The 23,921-nt window shown below is 39.5% G+C and overlaps 1 protein-coding gene across 6 annotated transcripts in view; it reads right to left on the bottom strand.

Moving 5' to 3' along the window:
- Nucleotides 1–18,923, bottom strand: part of LOC135700267 (dual specificity tyrosine-phosphorylation-regulated kinase 2) — a 107,761-nt gene extending 88,838 nt beyond the window's left edge. For 3 of the 6 annotated variants that reach the window (XM_065220729.1, XM_065220733.1, XM_065220735.1), the window contains exons 1-2: nt 18,339–18,923; nt 15,091–15,694 (exon numbers count right to left, since the gene is read on the bottom strand). The gene's annotated coding sequence lies outside the window, so the exon portion shown is untranslated. The other 3 variants (XM_065220730.1, XM_065220732.1, XM_065220731.1) reach the window with 3 other exon arrangements.
- Between the last annotated feature and the right edge of the window lie 4,998 nt (nt 18,924–23,921).

Genomic DNA, 23,921 nt, shown 5'->3' with positions numbered 1-23,921 from the left:
GAAACAACCGGGACGGAGGCCTAGGTTCAGGTTTAAGCGCTGCTCCTCTCAAAGTAAACCGATCGAGTCATAAGTTCATTTTCTTTACTTTTTGCTCTGCGATGCTGGATTCTGCTTCCTCTTCGTGTAGCTTTTGTCCGTATGTGTATGTCTTTCTGAGACCGTGTGGGAATAAGAAGAGCTGCAGCAATAGCAGCAGCTGCTGCTGCTGCCTATGGCTGAATGGGAAGAAACAGGTTCTATCAGGTCTTGGGCTGCACCACATCCAACCGACCATACACAACCCATCATGGATCTTCTGTCGTGGCCCAGTATCCTCTTCTCTCCGGGCGGTTGGTCTTGTTTCCTTTCCTCGAAACTTCTTAAGCCTCCCTGGCCTCTCCGGGCTGATCTGGTCTGGTGGTCTGGGGGATGGGGCGACGACTACCTGTGCGTAAATATAAATATCGGGAAATAGGAGACGGCCCAAGTCGCTTTAATTGGGCTGTAAGGATATACGAAGCCGTTTTCGAACATGCCCTGTTCTCTGTACACATGGGATGGAAGAATGAACGATTCGGGGGGGGGGGGGGGGGGGGGAGAGGACGAAAACAGGCGCACATGTGAAGTGAATGGATAATGGCCTATTATTGGGCGCACGATTTTTTGTTTTGCGAATTCTGCAACAGAGCGGATGTTAAGTTGATTTCACGTGAGACCTTATAAGCGAATGGATCATTTTAGATGGCTGAGTTTTGAACCCACCACAGCTTTCATTTGGCGCTACTGTATACGGACGAACCAATTTAAAATACTGTGGTAGCCACAGTACGGTGCTGTCAAAACCTCAGCATCTTCAATGATCCATTGCGATCGATTATCACGGGACGCGTTTGGGGAAAAGCGGAATCACCGACATAGATTTTTTTTTCACTAATTGTAATGGATCATTGAAGATGCTGAGGTTTTGACAGCACCGTACTGTGGCTACCACAGTATTTTACATTGGTTCGTCCGTATACAGTAGCGCTAAATGAAAGCAGTGGTGGGTTCAAAACTCAGCCATCTAAAATGATCCATTGAAATAGGTGTCTAAGAAAGGTATTGAAAATTCTTCAATTCTGTATTGAACATTTTGACAGTCCCGTGACACACTCAACGAAACATACTCAACTGATGGTATTCGATAACTCGACCTGAGTAATAGGGTTTCAACTCATTTCCGGTGTGGAAATGACTTGATTTTTACAGGTCGAACTAAACAACATTTGGCATAACTACCGTTTGGCATAATGACCATTTGGCATAACGCGAGAAAATCCATTTTATTGTCTTTATCGAATATGACTGCTTTTCACAAAATATGAAAGAACAGCTCATGTACAAAAAAGGAAAAATAGGGGAAATGGATGTTATGTCGGCCTAAATGCCCCTAATTTGGGCCTATACATAGGGTTACCATATCAAAAGCTTGAAAATGAGGACATTTCATGTAAGGTTTTAGGTCTTAACATTAAAGGAGGACAATGAGTTTTTATCAAACGATTTAATAATATGTGCACTATCACAAAATTCATGATTCGCAAAGGTTCGATTGAGATGGTTCATAACTTGTAGTCGTTACCAATTTAATTCATCTTCTCATTATACTTCTGAAAAATGCATCAAGCCTAGCATAATTCATTTTTGATACTTGGACTTGATTTGCATGAAAACTACAGCTTACAGCCTTAAAACCATCCCAACTCATGTACAAAAACCAGGATACATGTCATCGTTGATTGAAACTAACATGGAACATCTAAGCAACCTGTTAATTTTATCATTGATTCAGTATAGGACGCCGCTGCCATATTGAGTGGGAGCGAAGAAGCGCGCTAAGCGTTCTATACAAAATAATTCCTATTATTCCTTAAGCAAACCCCACACGTATCAATATATTGACGCGAAGGGGAATTATTGACATTAATATTGATGATGTGAATACAAAAATATTGTCAATACCGATGTATTGACGTCAATATTGAATGTATTGACAATACAATTATTGTCAATAAAAGCAATCGTGTACGGTCCACATTACACTCGATTTCATGCTTCGCGTTCGTCTTCGCTCTCAGTAAACAAATCAAGCGTAACTATTCAAACCGACATATCTGCTTTTGTAAACAATCTCTTCAATCGACGATTTGTCTTAACTGCTAACTCACCCACGCAAACAAATACCATCATCAGGTAGGGGAAAGTTTCGCCTACTAGCTGATGTTGTTAGTTTCTGTGAGTGAGCTTGAAGTTGTCACAAATCGTCGATTGAAGTGATTGTTTACAAAATCAGATACGTCGATAAATCTCCTTAATAAAGAACTAAAAAAAAAAAAAGATGCGTCGATTGGGCATATAGTCTACACGGTTAGAAAAAAGTACTCAAAATTAAGTTATTTTCACTCATCTCGGCACTATAGTGCAGGAACCTAAAAGTAGGTAAAGCGGATCAAAGTAATTTTCATTTACTTGTGTGCAGTTCGTATGGAATTTTCCACTGGCTTTTTAACCAAAAGTAAGTTAGTTGTCCCCAACAGTAGGTAAATGCTATTATACTCAACGTTGGGTTCCCACACTTAACTACCCCTGTTGGGTAGTTTTGCTCCTCCATTTTTGACAACATTAGAAGGAGAAAAGGAGACAAACTAGTCAAAAGTAGGTGAAAGTGAACTTTCCGTTGGGTACACGGATAGGAATCTCCTTATACCTTTTGGCAAATTTCTATTACTGATTATTAGACTGATGCAAAATTTGACTTTTTCGCTCTACAGTGCTTAATGGTTTCAAATTGGGTCCCAGAGCCTCCCAAAGTTACAACTCATTTGGTTAGAAACAGACTTCGCACAAGCCATTTGAAGTTTACATGTAAATTACTATGGGAAATCTCAACTTTTTGTTCATTGCCTTCTAGACTTTTTCTATATTGAGCTGCGAAAAAGTTCGATAACCATTCTTATAGAAAATTTTCTCAGCTACAACTTTACTCAAGATCGTTTATATGTAAAATGAGACAGGAAAAAGTTATTAATTATTTAAGAGATTGGTAAACTTATGACATGATCAAGCAGCTGCTCTGTAGATATCACTGTATTTTGCAGTGTGACATAGTAGCCATGATTTTTGTGTCCTATTCAACGCCCCAGAAACACCAATGTTGCCTGCTGAGCATGAGCAGTTGATTGAGCATGATCATAAGACATCAGCGCATTGGACCATTAATAACTTTCGATCCTTGCATTTAATCAAAAACTGGTCTTGAGCAAAGTTGTAGCTGGGAAAATTTCCTACAAGTACAGTTGAAAGCTTTTGAAGCAGACCGATGTGGTGAATTATTAGATAGAAATGAACAAAAATCTTGGTTTTACCATAGTAATTCCCATACAAACTTCCAATGGTTTGTGCCATCTCAGTCTCTCACCAAATGGGTTCAAACTTTGAGAGGTTAGTCAGGATCCGATTTGGAATCGTTTAAGTATTGTTAAGTATTGTTTTGCATCACTGATTATCCATAAAATGTATAAGTCAACTAAAAAGCAGCCATTGCAAGAAAATCATGTGTCAAATGCAGTGTTGGAAAAATCATTTTCAAAAAAAGTTCTATCACAGCTCATTGCAGAGATAAATCCCAAAGGAACTTCTCACAAAAAGTTCGCAAACGAGAGATGATAAAAAGTTCATGAAAGCGTAGAGCGAGAGAAATTTTCATTTCGTATCGCGAAAGATCTTTCGTCTCTCCATATCACATCAATTCACACGTACTCGTGATTCGAACCAACCAAATATCCCCTCAGCTTTGTTCTTTTTTTTTCCAGCGAGTAAAGGTAGGCGATGATCATGCGAGAGTGTCTGTTTGTTTTCTTCTCGTTCTCCGATATTTTTCACATCCTTCACATTAAATACCATTTCCAGAGAACTTTGAGATTTGGGCGTAATTGCTTTTGTAAACAAACACGTCATTCAGCGATTTCTCACGAATCAAAGCACAATCTAGCGAACTATACTATACCAAATGAATCATTCATCTACCTGTCTGTGTTGTTAGTTTTTTAGATTGAACTTTAATTCACGAGAAATCGGCGAATTAAGTGTGTGTTTACAAAAGAAATTACGCCCTAATCTCAAAGTTTTCCGGATTTATTTATAGTTTTAGTTCTCAATGCAACCAGCTAATAATAGATACTTGTAACCAGTGCTGTAAATTTTCATATCATTCGATTGAAGATGAACCACTACAACCATTCACAGAATTGTGTAAACGAATTCTCACATGACCATAATTTGAAGAGCCCCTTTCTCATTCGAAGCTCATTGTCACTGTCAATTGAGTCACTCAGTATCATTTGATATACGACAGTGGAGTATGGAAGAAATCCAGGAAAATGGTCCCGAACAGACAAGTCGACCCGATGTCGGATCAATGTGAGGCTAATTTAAGGTCGATGTCGACCCAATGTCGTGTTAATGTCGGGTCAATTTTAAGTTTATGTCGGGTCAATGTCGGGTCAACATCGGGTTGGGGTTTGATAGAAGTCAGGTTGGTGTCGGGTTGGCTTAGCTTTTTCGCCGGAATGTCGACCAGAGCTCCGTTTGTGTGTAGGTTACACTCAATCGAATGATAGGGTAAATGTTGGCTTCGGCACCCACTGACTGTTTTCGGCAACCAAAATTTAAACGTTAATTTCACTATGTTTTCCCATCAACGCACTTCCCTGAATGTGTCCAAACGATTGTTTAGCCTTTCAGCTTCAATCTGATTATATTTGAACGATCGAGCAATCCAGTAATGCTACATTTTTCTTCAAATAAAGCATACGCACTACAAAATGGGGTTGATTTCGAGTTGCCGATAATAGAACAGCTGGTTAACACGCAGTTCTAATGGGAAGGTTGCCGAAGAAAAAGAGGCTGCCGACAATAGTCACACTCACCTGAGAAGTTTGGAGCGTTGTAAAAACGCTTTCAAAACGTTTTGAAAAATTCTGTCGATTGGAATGGATAGAGAAGCAAGCAGCAGATGAATGTAAACAAACAGACACATCATATATGTGCGTGACGCTGAGAAAATGCTAGTAGAAGTGCAGACGCTGCTTAGATTGACGAGAATACGTAAATTCCCCTATATAGCGTTTCTCAAATGAGAATGATCCATGCCTTCGTCAAATGACTAAGCAACTGATATCACCCATTCGGAGGAGGTCCCCTTTGATAGCGAATAGCTACTTTTCTAATTTTCATCAAAAATGTTCAAATGATTTTGAGAATTTACAGCACTGGTAATAGCACAGTGAAAAAGTTCACCACCACCTATATTCCCAACCATCCCCCTGCATATAATTATTGCCTAAGAGCTTACAGGAACGATATTACGAACACTAGTGATGAGAGGAGCCATGCATTAACTGTATTTCGTGAAAATGAGGATACATTAGGCGCTCCTCCTTCCGCAACCCCCTATCCTGAGGAACGGTTTTAATATAAAAATTGCTAGTCACAAAATCTTACACTACCCTCCCCGTTCCTCGTTAATGTAGCGTTGACACTTGTGCTGATTCATTCATTTTTTTGCCAGAAACCAATGCACCAATCAATCAGTTGCACAAAACTGTTCACATCATCCTGATAACGGCTACTTTAAACAACAGGCGCCAGTAGACAGCCAGGTACCAGACTTATCAATCTTTAGAGATTGTATTGATTTACTCGGGATAGCTTTCTGTCTATAATCTTTCCCTTGTGAAATGTGCAGTGCAATTTTCAAGAACGAATGTGGTGTAAAGAGATAGAGAGAAAAAATGATCTGATATTTTTCGTATCCTCACGTTGGTGATTCGAGTTAAAAAAGTTCGCGATATCTCATTCTGTCATCCCAGAAAGTTCGCTCAGGAAATATTGGAGTGTGAAACTAGTGAGGGAAAGTTCCCAAGAGAAAACGTATCGCAAGCGAAAATGATATTTTGGTGAGAATTCCATCACTGGTCAAATGAAATGTATAAGTGGTCACACATTCCTTTAATGCATTCTTATAGGATATATGTGGTTTGTCTTATGGAATGTATAAGGCTGATGTTTTGGTAAAAATGTGTAAGTGAAACACATGAATAAAGTAATTGATTCTCGTTTCGTGTACTTTTTTCTTACCGTGTAGATACTGCCCAACACTGAGCTGTCAGACGACAGCTGAAACAGAAAGAAGAAGAAGAGGAACGTCAATTTGAATAGTTATGCTTGAAATACCTAAAATCCCATAGAACCAGAAAGTCAAAATCGAATAAATGTTGGATTCAATCTAAATGTAGCGGGTTGACAGCTGTAGTATACTCCTAGTCCCATCATTGAATGACATTTTCTAGATAAGATGAGGTTGTGACGTAATTAAACAAATAAGTTCTGCGATGAACGCCCTTTGAAAACAATTTTATGAATATATTACTTGAAAAAATGCAAGGATTAAAAAGGAGGACATTTTCGGGCAAAAGGAGGAAGTAGAAAAAATATTGAAAGAGGAGGACATGTCCTCCATTAGGATACCATATGGTAACCCTACCCATACATAAATTCAGTAATCGACTAAATTTTCAATAGCGACCAAAAATATCCATTAGTACCGTTCCAATGACGCGTTCATCTAGATAAAAATGGGAAATAGCAGATTTTCAGCGATACGCCCAATCTTAGATCCATAGGCCAACATTGGAGCAAATAGTATTGAGCAAACTAGAGGTCATGGCAACGCGAATGGCTTCACTGCCCTACTGTGCCCCGCAGTGACCAGAAACCCAAACGAATATCGTTCCTTCTTTGATTATGTTGCGGACTGCTTGAATACACGGGTGACGTATCGCAGCGGAGAAGTTGGTAAGAATGTCCGGAAGTCTTTGGTGTAGAAGTAATTCGCGTACTGTAAACCCGATTCCAATCGTGTTTCTGCCTTTTGATCAATTTGCTTGAAAGTTCTGACTACTCCATATGTGGTGTCACCGACTTTTTAGAGATCAGATTATCTTGGGTGTGGAATTATTCCACCTTTCGTTTCCAACACGGTGAAGCTCTTGGTGACCAAGTTTACGAAGGAGCTTGTTGGGATCGATTTGGAGGAATACGCATTCAGCGTTAACCGACGTAACATGTTGCCTTTATAAAGACGTGACGGAATGGTAGGAGGCCATGCTGAGCTTAGTAGTTATAGTTTCAGCTGCATGGCAGGTTATTTCAATGCCATATAACAATTTACTAGTGACCATCGATGAGGCTACTCTCAGCCCAATACTATGATTGCTAGTCTCATGGCAGCTCGTGATAGTTTGAAGAGGACGTATTCTTGAGTTACAGGATTCATTGACAGTGTTTTTCAAAGCTGTGGCGTCTATATAAATATAGGGGACGACGGGGGAAAACGGCTAACCTAAGCTTGAAGTAAAATTTAACCAAAAATGTATAAAATTTCTGCGATAAATTTAGTGGTTATTGATCTTTAGAGTACTTTCCCTAATTACATTTATTTTCAGAAAATTTCCTTTTCATTTGATGATGTTTTATCACGGATCAAAAACTAAATAATGAGAGAAAGAAAAACCTGTCGGGTAAGGTTGGCCACCCCTAGAGGTAAGATGTCCACATGGAATATATCATGATCCTGGCCATATAAAAGGTTACTGTCTTCGGTAAAATTGCACGGTAGGCAAGGCGGATAGAGAACAATAGGGTAGAGAACTACTTCGGCCTAATCGCCCATTTTGGGCCTATCAAGCAGAATACATCAAATAAATCCATGATGTCGACGATAACAGGTAAATTATGTGTTTGGTACGATACTTAAGGGCAAATGCTACCGAACGAAGTCAATAAGAACGTGTGATATGAATGTTTGCACCCAATATTCTCAAATACAAATGAAGCGCTCCGACCGAATCAATCTTTATCTTCATCCGATAGGCCGAAGTAAATTCATTGGCGTTTCTATGCGTTAGACCGAGTTTAGAATCCGTAGGCCGAGTTTGGTGTTAAGAAGCAGTGTTAGACTTTTAACAATATCTCAACAATTTGTATCTCCTTATCAAATCTTACGGTACGCATAGAAAGGTACATAAATTTGGAAGCCAACAGTTATAATAACATTCCGTTTGGTGTTAAACTACACTAGATTTGTTTATTTGTTTATTTGGTTCTACATCAACAGACTGGGTTTAGTCCTAATGATGGATTAAGCAATACTAGGAAATACAATATAGTCAAGAAGTAACAAGCTGCAAAAGACGTGAAGTCCAACTTAATTCCTAATTCATAAAAATATATCACCGAGTCTCTGACGCAGCGTCTCGCGTGCCAAGTGAAAATCAAATAAGGAAGCAACACGATTGAAAACCCTTTGTAGCCCATTGATAGCACCATACGAACTATAGCTTGTACGACGAAAAGCTAAAGTGTATGAACGTTAACGTCGATTTGTTGTAGAATAGAAGGACAATCGATTCTGCCCTGTAGAATGTCTGCCACAAACAGGGCCCTTGTCGTATCTCTTCGACTCCACAAAGGATCCAAGTGAATTAACAGGCACCGACTTTCGTAGCTTGGAAGACGATGAGGATCCCTCCAAGGCAATCGTCGAAGGGCACACCAGATGAATCGTCATTGAATAGACTCTACTCTTTGTACATACACTGTTTTGGTAATTGGGATTCCGTACAGGCCAGCAGTATTCTAATACCGACCGAACGAGGGAGCAGTACAGCGACTTCAAACAGTAGATGTTCGTGAAACTTTTAGCTATCCTGAAAATGAAGCCGAGCGTTCTGGATGCCTTGTCGATCACGTACGAGATATGCTGGCTGTATGTGAGTTGACAATCTAAGATGACTCCCATATCCTTAATGTGATTCACACGATGTACGTCAACGCCTTCTAGGATATAACTGAATGTAATTGGATGTTTCTTCCGTAAGAACGTGATTACTGAACATTTTGTTGGATTTACAACCATGCGGTTCAGTTGGCATCAATTAGCAAAAGCGTTGAGTTGGAGTTGGAGAAGGTGGCAGTCAACGATGGCTCGGATTCGGAGATAGATTTTCATGTCGTCTGCGAACGACAGTCGTGGACCGCCGAGGACGAATATGACGTCGTTGAAATACACAATAGCCGGCGCCGGTGGTGTAGTGGTAAGCGTGACTGCTTTCTCACCCCAATGGGTCTGGGTTCAATCCCAGCCGAGGTCGGTGGGATTTTTCTGAGGCATAAAAATCTCTGGTCACGTCTTCCTTCGGAAGGGAAGTAAACCCGTTGGTCCCGGCCCATGTGTGTTGAATGGGTGCGATATCCTACGCAGGTGTGGAAGCTACCTTCCTGCACATTCGATTGCCGTCAATGGATGGCAATCGATGTCCGTCGGTGATTGACACTAGATTGCGGAACAGAGACCGACGTTAAATAAAGGAAAGAAGAAATACACAAGAAATCTCGTAACATTTGAAAAGGGCCTATCGATTCTCTTCATCGACTTTCTCTTTGGATTACCACGGCAGCATAAACGAATTTCTCGCTAAACTCACAGCACAGTTTGACAGAAGATGATCTTAGCTTGCGCCTGAAACAGCACACTCAATGGGAAATTCCTTTGCAGACGGGTTATTTACTCCCAGATGTGATATGTTATTTTCCGTCGGTGGCGTGAGTCTTATTAACTGGTAAAAAGACTACTATTGATATGCAGCACCTTACTCAACAAGCGGCAAAGGTGTCCCACCAAAAAATACGGAAGGGCGAGAAAATTGCTCTTGAACATTTTCTCAACCTCTATGAAGGTCCATCAACTTCTACCATGTTTCATAATTATTAATTTTACACTATCTCTCAATTCGTCCAAGATCTTAGAACATCTATGTCTTTCTCCAAAGTTCAGAAAATGACCCTGAACTTTTCCTATGAATTTCGAAACAATTATTTCAAAACTTCCAGTAAGTTCTTAAGTCAAACCCTATAGTTTTAAAAAGTATGCTGATAAGACGTATTTCCTGAGCTATTCCCTAAACTTCTACAAATTTGGAAGAATGTCTAAGAAGTTCCATGAACTTAAAAAATCTCAGCACTATGAAGTTGTGTGAAGTTTCTCGAAGTGCTACGTATGTAGTTCCTCTGACAAAGTCCTTAGAATTCCTATTAACTTCGCTGCACTCTTGCAAAATTTTCTGAACGTTTTAGGATTTTGTTGATTTTCTGTGATTTTTTTTTTTAAGTTCTTGAATTTTCACGGAATTCCCTGATCTATTTAAAGTTCATTCCAGGGCTCTACATTTTCGAAGCACTAAAATGAACTCGAGTTTTGTTTCTCTCATACAAACGTGTTCAACGCTTCATTTCTATAACGCCTAGCTAGACTATCAGCAAGAAATGATAATGAAAAAGAAGCACGCTTAGAAGGAAACGCTGGCTGTGGATCTTCTCGTCGTTGCTTTGCTCATCGGTTTCAATGTAAGTAATGTCGATTTTCTAGTTAAACGAAACCTCATTATGGCTTTCAATCCCCTTTCACGAACACTCTATCACCGCTCTTTCAATTTGTTTAAAATGCGTTATGTCCCGTTTTCGTTAATTTTTTTTTAGATAAATATGTGGATGGAAGATAAATTAAACATATTACGTGTAATCTTCAAGTGTTTTCACGTGAGAAATGCTTTAAATGTGTTATTTCATTTTCCGTCACATACGTCATGAAACCTCTGTTGATGTGTTTCATGAAAGAGAAAACTATCAAAGTCGAACGCTCTTTCGCTCATCCGTTTCACCGAAGCTTGAAAGGAAGACCAATGGAGCGACGGGAGAAAGAGAGACAAGCGATTGAACATTATTTGTTTGTGCACGCCGACTGAGGTTCTAGAATGCTGCGAAGCTGTTCGACTTTAACAGAAAAAGAAAACCAGCAGTCTCTTCGTCGCATCGATTTGGTCGATTGAAGCTGATATTGTGACGCCCTGGTTCATTCAACTTAATAATTATTAAAGTTTTGCAAATGAAACAAAATGCCCTTAACTACAACCAGGTTTCCCAAACTTTTATGAGGATCCCAATTCGGGTGCACGACGTTAGGCCTAATCTACCCGATGAATTCCAGAAGGATGATAATGGGGACCGTCTATTGATTGCTATCAATATGTGACAATAATGAAAGAGCCTTAATTTTTGGGACTCATGAAAACTTGCGATGTCTTGGACAGGCAAAGTTCGGCAACTCGTCACTGTTCATGGAAGTATCGCCCCCTCACATCAGCAGACGGTTCCGCTAGTTTTCATTCTGATGACAACAAAAACAGAATCGTTGTATCGAGAAGTATGGGAGGAAATCCTGGAAACAGCAGGTATGTTTTTTCAGTGTCGTTCCGTAGCCTCACTTTTTACCTGTGCCCATACTTTCAAAACCAGATTTAATGCCATATTCATACTCGAATCGGTTGAAAGATACACTTAATCTTCTAGTTTACTCGATATCTATCCATTGCAAGCAATATTTTGATAATTGTTTATGTTTTGAGAGTTGGTGCACAGGTAGATTGAGGTTAAGGAAACGCCACGCGGAGCTGTTCTTTGAGGAAAACCTTTTCTTCTTTGACAATTGCAATATGTGTGTAAGAATATATTACAACAAATGTGTGATTTTTTTAAATTCTAGATGCGATTGATTTCAAGATATAGTTCAAAACTATGCGGAGTTTTCTTTGCCAGATTACTTAACCGCTATCGCTACTAATCTTGGATTTAAGTAAATATGTAGCTATGTCACTTATGATATGATAAATAATGGATTCCAAACTATGTTTTAACGTTTAGCCTAATTGAAGCATGCCCCGTAACGTGGGTAGATCACCTCTTCGTGGTACGTTACGGAATGTAAGATCTACCACCGATTCCTAGTCCTGACTACTTCAAACAGTAGGAACAGGATTTTTCAGTAACTAAAGGAACACATCTTAGACTTTCTTACTTTTTCTGACTTGTTGATAGTGACAAGACTCGGCTTTGTCAACCGAGGATGATCTTGAAATAAGGAAAACATGAGTTAGTTAGTCTTCATCTATGTGATTCCTAATCTTCTATTCGTTGTTCCCTAGTTTGAAGTGTTTTAGACTAGGGTTCTGATGCATGGTCATTATCGGTGTCATTCCTTAATTTTGTTGCTAAGGAATCCAATTATGACTGACAAAGGTGCGCGCTTTTGGAGGGTGTTTCAACACTCCGAAGGGTATAAATAGCGGGACCTTTCAATTAGAGTCGGATTCTTGCGGTAAATGCAAGAATGACAACTGTAAAAATCGAAAAATTTATTCATTTCTCAATAGTGATGGAGTAATACGACATGCACTAAACTAAAGACGCGGGATATACTACAATAGATCAAATTACTGGTCGCAGTAGTGTTAGGTCCCGAACATTAAAAAATAATTAATTAAGCATTGTTTACTATGCTCGAAACAGGTTTCTAGATCTGCACAGCAGCAAGGTATTTTAAGCCTAACGTCCATTATGCCTAACGTTCGTATGCCTAATGGGGTACACTCTCCCAATTCATAGACTTCAAAGACCTTTAAGAAGCACCGTAGAACTTATGAAAACTTCGTAGACATTCATTGAACTGCGTTGAAGTTCTGAAAACATTCTAGACATGCAGAAAATCAGTAAATTCAGCTATGTTAATAAAAGGCCACCAACCCACCGACGAACCGACATGAATGACCATAGCAAAGCCATAGCTAAGCCATGAACCCACATGCAAAAGTTATGAATTGGTTCGTGCCTGATCTATTCTGGACAAATTATATTTATCTAGATAAAAAAAATCCTATGGTTTTGACAGTTCAGATCACTGCACATTTAAATCGATTTTCGGACATAAGTCAGAATTAAGTGTCATGTCGGTTTGTCGGTGACCAAACTTTGTAGAAATTCATTAAACTTCAATGAAATACAGTTGAACAAGAAAAACTTCAGATAATACAATTTAGCATGTTTTGTAGAAGTTCTGAGAAAGTTTATAGGAATTCATCAAATATTGTGAAAAAATAGCGAACTTTAAAGGAATTTAGCGAATTTTCTAAAAAATCAGGGACTATGAAGAAGTGTTTGTTTTTTTTTTAACTATCCTTTAATTTCATTTGAGCTGTTTAGAGGACATCCTCGAAATCCATGAAATTCAGGAACACTTCTTTAAGAGAATAAGATCAGAAAAAAATCGAAGAAATTGGGGGTGCTTTGTAGAAATTCGAGAAAACTTCATACAACTTACTACATACCTTATAAAAGTTCGGGAAACTTTGTTCAATTTAAGGGATGTTTGTTTATTTTTAAAGAACTGCATTAAACTTCATTTAGCTTCAGTGTGCTGAAAAGTTGTATGAACTTAACATATCATTTGGAAATTTTGAAGAACTTCACGGCACTTTAAGGAATTGCAGTTAATTTCAAAACAATTGTGAGAACTTGGTAAAATTTAAGCGAATTACATAGAAATTCCAGGAACTTCGTAAAGCTTATAGAAATGCTAAGTTTTTTTTTTTTTAATTTAGCAAAAAATGTAGAAGCTCAGAAAACCTTGTAGAAGTTCAAGGAACTTCATAGAAGCTCAGAGAATATTGTAGAAGTTTATAGCATGCTCTTCAGAACTGCAGGCTTTGAGTTAAAAACTTTATTTTACTCAGATTTTTAGAAAAATTCTTAGAAAAGGTTCAAGGTCATCCCTGAAGTTTGCATGGGGGTGGGGGTTATCTAATATCTTGAAAGAATTGAGAGAACTTGAATTGGAAGAATTGAAAATTACTCTTATGTCCTGCAGTCTTGAATATTTATTTTCGCTCCAGATTCTTTAACATTTCTCCAAGTTTTATTTCATTAGGCATTTCTGCTTAACTTGTAAACACTGTCATGTAAACAGGCATTTCAGCAACCACATGTTCGCGACTCTATTTAGGATGTGATAGTTACAAATATTTTCAAACTAAACCAAACAATTACATTGTATAAGGGCCGATTTCTTCACCTCAGCTTAAATCTTAAACCAGGTTTACCCATTAAGGTAACCTTGGTTTAAGGTGTCCTAATAATTTTGAAAATAAATTGTTTATCAATGCTACCTCACCCATGCAACTATTTTGAAACATTCAGGGGCCTCCCTTAGCTCAGTCTGTAAAGGCGCAGCTCAAAGCAAGACCATGCTGCAGGTGGCTGGGATTAATTCCCGTTCCATTCTAGGAATTTTTAGGGTTTAAAAATTTCTCGACATAGAGTTCCAGTTCCAAAATTGAATTCCCTAATTGTCAGGTCATGGACACCCTATTAAACGTCAAATAGCTGCAAAAATGCATTCGACAACCATAGTATGCTATTCGTAGCTCTGGTAGAAGCTATGTTTTTACAAATTAGGTAGTTGTATCAGCTCATGTTAAGGAACATCATCATGAATCGGAATTTAAAAGCGAAGCCAACAAAAATTGAGAATTTACTCCTTAGACTGGTAAAATCAAAACACTGCGGGACAAAATGCGCATCCCGCATTTCTTCCAAGGACATTTGAACTTTATCTGTATTCTTCCACTATTGAATTTTTAAACTACACAACAGATGATTATGCATCAGATTATGTATTGCCAATAGTTTACATCAATCAAATCGTTCGTTTTCAAATGTAGTGTTCAAAGATACGAGTCGTTTCAACATATTGATTTTGTTGCCAATCTTATAAATTGTTTTGCTTTCATCCAGAAAGTATGTTTAAAACGTATCGTATGGTAGCAGTTTTGTCCACCAGCTCAACTGATGTTTGTCTGGTGGCCTATGATTCACAATGTCCGTCGTCAATGATTTGTTAAATAGCATCAAGTCAAATTCCACACAGTACATAGCCAAATGGCTATTTCTTCAAGCGGCTACTTACAAAACAAACATATATCATAGTTCACGGCACTAGAACGAGTAACCTATTTTCTAAATCTGATTCATGTATCTCTACCCCGAAATCTGCATGAACAATGGGTAGCCACGATAGGTAGATAGATAGTGAAGGAAGGTTCGACGTTCGAAACCACTCACCTTACTTTCTCGGAAAATGACTCTCAGAGCACTTGGTCCGCTTCGCCGATGCGTGTCACCATTATTATCATCAGTGGCAACGGCAATAATAATAGTAGCAGCAGCTGCAGCAGCAATCCTTTTTCCTATTAGAAACTTATTTTCGCTGCTTTCTGCCGTTTCGTTGTCGCCTGTTTTCTGAATCTCCGCTTACTGTTTTCCATGCTCTTCCTGCGACATTTGTGAGCTTTCCATCATGTTTTCGGGTAGTGGCGTTGCTTAATCAAAAAAAAAAAATCGACCCAGACTTAATGTAGCTGGGAAATGGGTGTTCTTCTTCTTGGCTATAGTTATTGGTCGTTCGGCGTACTCCGGTTGAACCGTTGTTAGTTTGTTAAAAAATTTCACTTTAATTATGGGGTTCGAAACTGCAATTCTAGATCGTCCTGCCTGTTCTGAGCTTTTCAAAACAAAGACAACTTCTTGCAGCCATTTCCGTCACCACCGTCGTCACTATCGTATTAAAACTTTACACTTTTCCACACACATATTACACACTAAACAGAGAGAGATTGCTATCGTGTAAGACCTCACACATAACACGAACGGGGACCAGCAAATTTTCCTGCAATGGGAAATCGAAATTTGGCCGATCAGCTTCACTTTTCTTTCAATTTCAGCGAATGGATAAGTAGGCACATCACACACATTATTTCGGGGGAACCTCGCGCGAGCTTCGGAGCCTTCGTCGGTCGCAGATGGATAAGTAACTATCTATACGAGCTGCTGGACGGTGGCCACAATGCGAAAAGAAACGTCAGACACTCGCACTATACAATATCATAACTAACAGCAGCAACAGCATCACCAGGCCAGGCGGAGGTACAGAGAGAGATATAACATCGACATCACAGAGCCATCCATCCGCGATCCATCATCATTCACTCACAGTGTAGTAGACCGTCGAACGAAAGATTTGGGAGTCAGAAAGTGTTGCACTGCCCGTCAGTAGGGTACATTGTTCACCAACACAGGGTTGGCATTTTAGATTGAGACGGACGGATGGAGTTAAGCAGCAAACCACCATGGCATGCATACTAGCACAAATGAACTGTATTTTGCGGAGCAAAACACACGCACACCAGTGCTGGGGAGAAGGCAAAAATGAAAATCGGTGCAGGGTATGTACACACCCATACCTACACATCCCAAAGCCCTATGTTGGTACACTGGAGGAAATTTGTGAGCTACATTTACAAGGCAGATATCGATGATTGTTTGTACTCTCCCTTAACTTGATGAAACTCCTGACCGCTACCTGGGTCATCTAGGTATACATCGATTTTTGAGATAAATTCTGGTCGAGAAAGTCGAACCATCAAGGGATCAATAACTGAGTGTTTTTATATATCTCATCTCAGCCTACCTATGAATTTGATTGAGTCTTGATGAACAATACAATCCTTCCCATAGCACAAATCAGCAAGCCGAGAAAAATGCGTTTCAAAATTGTTTCGTACCATTGCTTCTTGTGTGATGGGACAGCCAGTTTGGCTGATTTCCGAAACATTTCCATTGAAAAACTCATTTTGGACAAAAACACAAAAGGGACCGACTTGCGATGTGCGGCAGAGTAGGTCCTCCAAATTTCCAGATTATATGCCAAGTGCCATCTAGTTTTTAGTTTATGTCATAGTAATGCTCAGGTTTAATCTAGTCTCCGTGTGTTCACATCAACGATATTATTTGTAAAATAGTTCGCTTTACATGCCATTGGGTGAACAGTTATTCCCGTTTCTAATGATACGTATTCATACGAAGGCTACAGATTTAGAATAACATTTAATTTCAGCTATAACGTTGATATCTTGCAGCATGTCCTGAGCGGTTGACTTCTGCCTATAGGTCTCACTTTTATACAACGATTTTCATTAAGCACTTGCTATGGTTATACATATTCAGTCAACGATCATGCCATGTTGAAGATACCGGTTCTAGTCCGATCAGCGAAGTTGAGCAATTTCTGGAGCGATTAGTACTTAGATGGGTGACCGCTTGGGATCGTCAGCAAACCAGAGTCCGATCTAGAAAATCTTTCGGGCTGGAAGTGTCCTCGACTACCCTACGCATAGAGAATCATCGAGCTTTCCACAGAATATACAAATGTATGCATTGGTTGGCATGGGAAGCTCTGCGGAAGTACTTCATCGATGTTGATAGCAAACGTAAGCTCATTTATAAGCGTCAATCAGGATGAAGATTTTTTAACCGCCTATTACTAACTTGCTTCCAATGACAACCAGTCAGCTACGTTGATTTCGTTGACATTAACACATCTGATTTGATGACTTTTAGATGTACAATTACACGACTTTTTCGACATTACTTGATGTGCACAGATTTCAGTGCGATATTACCTACTCCTGTAACTATAATCATGCCTCTAAAAGCATACTTCCCCAAGCGACCTTTTTCATTACCTTCAATTCCACAGTGACCAGTGACCAGAGCCGTTCAATACAAAAAAAAAACATGTTTCGACGATATTAAAAATTCCAATCAAGGCTCCATTTGCCAGGCCGGTAAACAGGCGAAATTTCCTCTTAAAATACGGAAAAGTGAAATGCGTGAGATGAACCATGACCATGCAGCCCCAACAACAGCTGGGTGGTCATTTACTGTGTGTCCTCTCGGGCAACAAATGAACATTGAATTATTCATTACGCCAAATACGAATAATGCACAAAATTTCACCTGCACACTTCTTCCAGTGCACCCAGCAGCAGTAGCAGCAGTGGCACCAGAAAGAAGAAAACAGCAAGCGAATATCAAACAACAATGTGCAAAGACAACAACGAAGAAACAAACGGCAACGAACCAAACTCTCGAAAGGAAGGTAGAGCGAAAGAAAAAAAAAATCTCTCGTTCGTCCAACTTTTCTTTCTTTTCTGTCTCTCTTTGTGGCCACTCTCCTTCCTCCACCCTCCACCAACTATCCCCCGCACACCCCTTTTCAGACCCACTTCTTCGTCGGCCTGGCTGGCTAGCTGCCTACTGCTGGTCGACCACCTTCTACTCGCTCGGCTCTGCCTGCCTTTCCTGAGCTGCTGCTAGCTCTATACGCAACCTGATCATACAAAATCTCATCAAACACGGCCCGATTTATGTGTGATGAACCTTCCTTTTTTCGCTGTTTTCTTTCGCTTCTTCTTATGCCTCCTCCTATACTCCGCCTTTTCGCTGGGGCTCTTGCTACATATTGCACTCACTATTCCTCCACAAAATCAGCGTTTTTCATTTCCCTAATCCAGGGCACCGAAAATTCTCCGAATCCTCTACGGCTGCACTGATGGAAACTGCGAAAATCCTCCTGGACTGCACACCTTCGCCAGAAGAACGAAAAGAAAAAAAAAATCCAACTTCCGCTGTCTGACGACTGGGACTGCTTAGGTACCGTTCCGCAGCTAGGTACTGGCCAGTCCGTCCACACGACACGATTGCACAAGGTTTTCCGCGAAACGAGGACCTGTACTGTGAATCCTTTTGTCGTCGCACTCGACAATCTAGTCCTGATTTCCTTCTCGCAACCGCACTACTTTTTTTTTCTCAATCACTGCACGCAACGAGGAAATTGGATCAAGAATTTTTTGTTTAGCTTTTGCTTCTCGTCTTTTGGCTGCTGCCTCGAGACTGTAAAATCGACTCGCGACTTGGACTTCGACAGTTCGCCCGTCTTCGAAACGCGACGATAGAAGAAAAATCACTCACACATCCACGGAACTCCACAACGATCGACATGAAAAAGAGTGAAAAACGGACCAAGAAGACGGAGTCGAGCTGCATTAAATTTTATGCTTTCGCGGTTCAACTTGTTGTCCATCTCACTCCGGCGAACAGCTATGCTGCGCTGTGTCAGCTGGGTGGCAGAAAGAGAACAACAAACCTTCGATGATTTCGGTTTGGCCTGTTATGGAATATATCTGACGGGTGGTGATGAAATATTTCATTCCAACATAATTTTGTCGCTCAATCACACAGGTCAACTTTTGCTAAGCCGATATTGGATGAACTCACCACCAAGAGAAAATAAATTTTTCATTTATCAAGCTGGACAATGCATTAGGTTCTAAGTAACATTGACAGATTCGCTTCGAGAAAGTCTCTTTGCATCCTCACGGCCATGTTAAGAAATTCTCAGCTCTTTTCAGCACACAGCTCGATGAAATAAGCTATTATCATCTATTATCTAGCTTCTAATACGACTAACACGACATGAAACGGTTCTGTAAATTTGTTGTTCTGTAATTCGGTAAATTTAAACGTAATCTCAGTTTGCACATAGTGTAGTGCTAGAATTTCGACTAGAATGGGGTACGTTAATTGTTTGCTTGGGACCAATAGGCTAGTCAAGTAGTGAGCTTATTTTAAATCGATAGTTTCGTATTGATTGTAGATATTAATGTTTAAAATAAAATAATGTTACATTTATTTCAAACATATTCGTGTTGAATATTTTTGTTTGATTTGACAACTATGTGAACAAAAATATATATGTTTATTTTAAACATGCTTTTTATTTTTCAAACAAAAATATATATTTTGAAATTATTTTAATATTTGAATGAAAAAAAAAATATCTGCAGACAGGGCATTTAAATTCCCGCTATTTTACGGGGTCGATTAAAAGTGGTATGTGAATGGTGACATTTTAGTGCAGGATCTGGGGGCCCGGTGGGTGTCCGGGGGTTTCAGTTCAGTGGAACCAGCGAAGCTTTGTTATGTTTGTGTCGTTTTATCGTTTCTGACGCTGATGCTCATACCGACCTCTTTCTACACGCAGAAAAATTTATCGTTGAAACAAAAATATTTGAGGTAAATTTAAATGTAAACTCAGTTTGTTCTGGCCACAAAAATAAACAAGGTTTATTTCAAACGTATTCCATGTTTGAAGTCATGTAATATTTATGTTCAAAATAAAAATAATTTTACATTTATTTTAAAAATATTCGCTTTAAAATTAAACGTGAATATTTTTGTTTGGTTTGACAACAATGCGAACAAAAATAAATATGTTTATTTTAAACCTGCTTCTTATGTTTGAAAGAAACATACTTAATTTTAAATTATATTAGCAATACCCCGTTCACATTACAGCCTATATCACGTAATATAGGCTGTCTTGCAATGAGCACTCATACATAGGATTTCCATAGAAAACTAGATGTATGAGTGCTCATTGCAAGACAGCGTATATCACATGATATACGCTGTAATGTGAACGGGGTATAAAAGATAAAGCAGAAAAAATGATTTTTTTTTTTCCTCTGTTCGGGACCAAACACTACTGCGACCAGTAAATTGATCTATTGTAGTATATCCCGTGTCCTTAGTTTAGTGCATGTCGTATTACTCCATCACTATTGAGAAATGATGAAGTATTCGATTTTTTACAGTTGCCACTCTTGCATTTATCGCAAGGATCCGACTCTAATTGAAAGGTTGCCAAGAGATGAAAAAACGATCTGCAGGAGGATCCCGAATTCAGTTTGATTGCAATGCTCGTTGCAATGTAGGATTGTAAATGCAGGAATCGGAAGAAGATGAGGATGATGAGATACCGTTGAGTTCGGTAAGGAAGGAGGATGAATGCAGCAATGATTTTAGTAAGAAGTTGATCCAACAAATTAATCAGTGGAGTCAGGATTGTGTGAATATGATAAAGCTTGCTGAAGTTTCGAAGCGAATGGAAAATGAGCGGATGAAGTTGGAGCAATTACGGAAAGAGCAAGAACACAAGGCAGGTGTAAATGAGGAGCATGTTTCGGATCTGTTTGTGGCAGGAGAGATCAAAGACAAAAGCTCGAAGCAAACAGGAAGAAATGACTTTTTCAGAGGGGGGAGGGGCTGGAGGTTCCGGAATAGATTCAAATTTCAAATGTCATTTCGGATTTTCGTTTCCCTAGGTAGGTTTCCGCATCCATGACTTCGGTTTTGTTGCGGGCCGTTTTCAGTTGATTTGCAAAGCTGGGGCAATTTTTTTCCGAATGTAAACAAGAAGGAAAAAATGCAGGGCACGCTAAAAATCGTTTACCCAATCTCTATATTGTTGAAATAAACATATGCTTATGATTTTAATTCAAACATATATATTTTTGATGCAAACATGGTTTTAATTTATATTGAATTATTCATATGTTTATAGAATAAACATTTTTATTTTTGATTTAAATGAACAAAATTCGGTTCCGGTGTCTTAAGTGATGGTGATATGGGGATTGGCATTAGAAACCATGGAGTGACGTTTTAATTGTGGGTTCCTCCGGTTTTGTCCTAAGATGAAGAGGACAATTGGCTTCTTTTTGTCTGTGATGGTTCTTCTTCTCTCGCAGAAACGACCGTGCAAAATCTATTTCATTATGGGCGACGCAGACGACTGTCAAAATACAAGAAAATTGATTCCCTGTTGTAAAAATTCTCGCGTTTCTACGAGGGGGACGACTCTATCTACGATGCAGAAAAGATTGTGTTTTGCTGTGGCTAGCTGCACGCACGCTGAGTAGATAGAAGGAAGATTTATGTCAATTTTGAAGATTTCCTGCAAAAAGATGAAGCACGATGCAAGTAGATGCGAGAAATGAAAGATGATTTTTCGAGGATTGATTCGCTAGGGTGAGATTTTTGAGCATCTAGAATTGAGATTTAGATGTGTCGTCCCCCTCGCGTTTCTATAGGTTCGCCCGACCAATCAGAAAATTGATAGAAAATTGGTTCATAAAAGTCCCCCTATTGTCTCATCTTCCTCTTAGGATTTGTCAAGCTGGAGGTTTATGTCCAACACTTGCCTAGGTGGGTTTCCGGATCCTTTTATTTGATTTCACCCAGGGGGTAAGTCACTCTGTCACATTGTGCTAACACCCAGAGAAACACACGTCGAAACACTTCCAACACCCACAAACACCCTTCCGCCCCATGATAAGCAAATTTTTTAATCAATTCTGGTACCACTGCAAATAATGTTTACATTCGATTGTTATTGTTGTTGTTGTTATTTTTGTTTACAGTTACAACGATTTGACCCCAGATTGGTGCGATTGAGTACGAGGATTATCGGCAAATCTTGATACCCTCGGAAGTGATATACTAATAGATTTTCGGGACACCATAGGATACGAATGGACTCATTGAATAACGCCGAGAAACATGGATACGGTAAGGTTGAATGATAGTTTAACAATGAGGAAACGTAAACAGTTTAGATCTCTGTGCGATACGTATATATAAACAAGCGAATGATACAGCTGATCGTATCAAAGAGAACGCTGCCCAATTGGAGCTGGATAATGAACATTAGGCTTACAACAAAATCGCAAAGCATTTTAGCGAAACGAGGCATTCACCGTGGCCACGAACTGCAGGGTTCTTTGAATCGCTTAGTCCCGGGTCCGTCCTGCTGGACATTGGATGCAGTAATGGTATATACCTGGGGTTGAATCCACAGATCATCGGCTTGGGTTGCGATCGGAGCGATAGATTATTGAAAGTTTACACCGACCGTGGCTTCAATGTGGGCAATGCGACTGCCTAGCGTTTCCTTTAAAAGCGACATGTGTGGATGCTTGCATCTGCATAGTATAAATATTATAGATTCCATTTATAGGAGGAGGAAAATATAGTATTTATACTGGCATCGCTGGAAAGTCGTAGACAAGCGATTGGAGAAATGTGTTGAATAATTCGCCCACGCACAACAATAAACCACCGCGAGATGGAGAGCCGGAGAAGGTGGTTCCGACGCAGGACGCAGTTTCAGCATCAGAATTGGCTGGATTCCTTGGAATTTGCGTGTCGTATAACGGCAGCAGCAGGAAGCGAAGGTAACTTTTCTCAGGTATTACCATGTTTTCGAGGAGAAGGAATTGTCCGAACTGTGTTTGGCGGTGGGAGGGATTAGCGTGGAGGATAGTTACACCAGGGCAATTGGGTTGTTTAACTTCGAAAAATATACTGATTTTTATACATCATCTGATAGAGCTTCGTTTTCTGAGTACAACGATATTTTTATCGATCCCGTAGACATTCATCTCGATTTTTAAATCAAGATTTAAATTTTTGATCATTGACACTAAATCTATTCGTTGACAGCTCGATTCCATACAAAGTCCCACCAAGGGGCGCTAAGATGGTGATTTTTGCTAATGTAGTCGTACTTATTTAAAATAGTTCCAGTGTACCAAAATTGATAAAATTTTGGATTTCGGTTCCATTTTTAATGCAAATAACGAATACGTATTTACCTCAATACCCCTAAACAACCCAATTGGTGTGTTATTTTTAGTATCAGTATCTGGTAGTCCTTCGTCAGCTTGTTGTAGTGAACGATCTTCGGTTCAATCAAGTTGATTAATCCGGGAAGGCTTTGCTCGTTGATATATGAAAATGGGTGCTACGTAGGTGCTACGCAGTTATCAATCAAATAGAATTTGTTGAAAAATGTTACTCACTGGTTGAAATCTCCAGCTTGATCCGTTTATTGGTGGATTCCTTCGTAATAAAGTCCTTCAGAATCGAAATGGTAGAAATGTTGTCGCTCCTGAAGTTCGCTTCCGAATGGCCGTATTCGCAAATCAGTACCGTTCCGATGAAGACGTGACGAAAAACGAGTCGATTCCTTTCGTTTCCATAAATCTTTTCCGGTATTTCTGGGATACAGTTCATCAACCAGTTGTGCGTTTCAGTCAGACTGAAAGCCCCCTTGAGAGAGCACATTCATAGGTCTAGATGCCATCTCGTCTGGGAGGTTCTGAACGATCATATGCGATTCTCGAACTCCTTTTTCACTCCACCGAGAATCT

The sequence above is a fragment of the Ochlerotatus camptorhynchus genome, unplaced genomic scaffold (assembly GCF_037179485.1).
Source record: "Ochlerotatus camptorhynchus isolate MF236.1 unplaced genomic scaffold, CSIRO-AGI_Acam_v1.1 ptg000131l, whole genome shotgun sequence".
NCBI lineage: Eukaryota > Metazoa > Arthropoda > Insecta > Diptera > Culicidae > Ochlerotatus > Ochlerotatus camptorhynchus.
Note: the sequence above shows the minus strand (reverse complement) of the source record. Positions and strands in the feature narration are given on the sequence as shown.